The sequence below is a fragment of the Zonotrichia leucophrys genome, chromosome 7 (assembly GCF_028769735.1).
Source record: "Zonotrichia leucophrys gambelii isolate GWCS_2022_RI chromosome 7, RI_Zleu_2.0, whole genome shotgun sequence".
NCBI lineage: Eukaryota > Metazoa > Chordata > Aves > Passeriformes > Passerellidae > Zonotrichia > Zonotrichia leucophrys.
In genome coordinates this window covers 20311599-20314062 of record NC_088177.1, presented here as the reverse complement: position 1 = coordinate 20314062, position 2464 = coordinate 20311599, and the positions used below count along the sequence as shown (strand labels likewise).

General features: G+C 45.4%; 1 long non-coding RNA gene across 1 annotated transcript in view; it reads left to right on the top strand.

Moving 5' to 3' along the window:
* Window positions 1-2464, top strand: part of LOC135450092 (uncharacterized) — a 13166-nt gene continuing 10702 nt past the window's right edge. Inside the window, exon 1 of the long non-coding RNA XR_010440949.1 lies at window positions 1-596. This is a non-coding gene — a long non-coding RNA (uncharacterized LOC135450092). The remainder of the gene's footprint in view (window positions 597-2464) is intronic.

Genomic DNA, 2464 nt, shown 5'->3' with positions numbered 1-2464 from the left:
TGCCATTTTTTGAACCAGTCAGGTCATAACTTGCACTCACAGCTGAAAACTGAACAAATAAAAAGGACACCTCAGTTTCTCCTGCCATGAGCTGTACAGAGTAGCAAAAGACAAAGTAGGAGTGTATTGAGAGCTGGAAAGTCAGTGACCACAGTTTGAGATCATAGTCCTTCTGCCTTGGTGTTCTCCTGTGGTTTCCCCACAACAGCACTCAACAGCACTCACCGGGACCTGGGCTCAAGTTAAAATCTGTTTTTCAGACTGCTTTATCTGTGTAAGGAAGTATGTGGAGCCATTTGACTGTTCATTAGTTGTAATGAACAAGACCATGCCCTCCTGAGACCGGTATCCGCTGTAAGCAGAGTGGGATGCAGCGCCTTTCCGCACGGAGGCTCTCGGAGCTGCGCTGCCCCAGCAGCAGTGCAGTGACCTGCTGCAATGTGCTCTACCCACAGCAGAGCATCACAGCCTCTCAGGCATGAGGAACGTGGCAGCTGGGCTGCTTGGGAGGCTCTCAGGAAGCAAAGTGCCATTATCAAGATTGAAGTGGAGCTGAGCGGGACCTGCAGCCTCCCAGACGACATTCAGGGCTTCTGGTAAGTCCCAGAGGATTCTGGATCAAAGGCTCTGGAGGTCTCCTCAGGAAGGTGCTCAGGCTCCCTTTGCTTGGTGTGCTCATCCCTACAGAGGAGGTATGGAGGTGCTGAGGCATGCCTTGGAAAGGATGGAAACAAGACAGAAGGGATCCTAATTCCCAAGTGTGGGATCTGCTCCAGGGGGGACATCTTGGCTGATGGTTTTCTCAGTGAGCTGGATGGGAATGATCTGACACAGGCAACCAGAGAGATAGGATTGCTCTGGGAATGGGTAAGGAGAGGTGAGGGAGTGGAGAGTGGGAAATTATAAGGAGAGTCAACTGGAGCAAAGAAAAGGGGATGAGGAATTAAAATAGATTGAAAAAGGGTACAGGGTGTGTCAGACCTGAACAGGAAATAGGTGGGAAGGAGAGGGGATTGTCCCTGGTGTGTGAAATTCACAAACCAACAAGGAAGGTGGAACTCTGATAATGCTCCCCAATTTCCGTTTTGCATCCCAGACTTGTAACATCCCTCCAGTGTTCCAGAGTCAAGACCAGGGACAAAGCAGCACAAAGCTACCCTGTGCCTGATCAAGAAGGCAGAAGAGCAAGTAGGAATTGTGATGAAACCCATCAATCAGTGTGGAGAGAGAGACACCCATCACACATCCCTGCTCCCTCCCTAGATCACATGCTGGCACCCAGATCTCACAGCCTGCTCCACACACATTTCCCTTCATCTCCCAGCCAACATCACAGTCCCCTTTCCGGACTGCCACTTTCATCCAGTGGTTCCCTCTGATCACTGATGTCCCCAAAGCCACATTGACCTTCAGTACAACTTTTGCCTTCACTGCTGAGAAATCTCACATGCCATCTGTGAGCGTAGCTAACCAACACCAATAATTTTGCTGGCACCTGAAAGAGTCAAAGTATGTGGCCCCCAGGACCATCCCGCATGGTATGGGGTGGGACTGTGCCTTCATTACATACAGGGACAAGTCATTTCTGAGTCAGTGCTTTGTGGGTATAGATTGTAAGAAAGACAAAGATTTCATCTGCTTTTTTGCCTGTCTAAAACAAACCTTTGACATGTGCAAAAGCTATTTTATTGCTGGCGTGGTACAAAAATCCTGAACCAGTTTCAAGGGCCAAAAAGGTGATTATAGTCTTTAAAGCAGAATTAATTCTCAAACTGTTCCCAAAATATGCCTGACAAACTAACCCAAGCCAGATGAGTTGGCTGTGCTCATGGTAAAAGGAAACCTCTGTGCAGAGGAAACAGCCCTGCTTTGCTTTTCCAGAAGAATATCTGCATTTGAAAGAAATAATTTATTGGGAAATATGTACAGTACAGTAAAATAGCAAAATGAGACATTCAATGAGGCTTCTATATAAAGCTGTGCCCTTTGCCTCTGGTGGATAATGAATACAAATGATATAAAGAAGCAATGAACATTCAATGTTTTATATTTAAAATACATTTGTGTGGAAAACAATGTGGCACAGATAAAGGACTGAAGGGTTCTCAAAGATAATGCCAGAAGCTGCGAGATGTTAGCAGCTTTGTCGTATAAGTTTCAAGGTGTAGGTTTTTAATTTTCTCTTACGAATCACAGAAGCAGTCGTGAAAACTGTCATTAAAATTCATGGCAAGGAAAGTAAACTTACATTAAAACCTACCCTGTTCTTCTCTGAGTTCTTGGTACTGACTAGGAAGTGTCTGCTTCTCAGCCAAAACCTTACCTACACAATCTGATTTAGTCTCTAGGCTCTGTTAAACTGGAGTTTTCATGTATCACATCCTTCAATCCAGAGTACAAAAGGAAAAAAAAAACTTAAAATTTGCAACCTAGATTTTCAAACCAGCAAGCTATGATGTTAAGA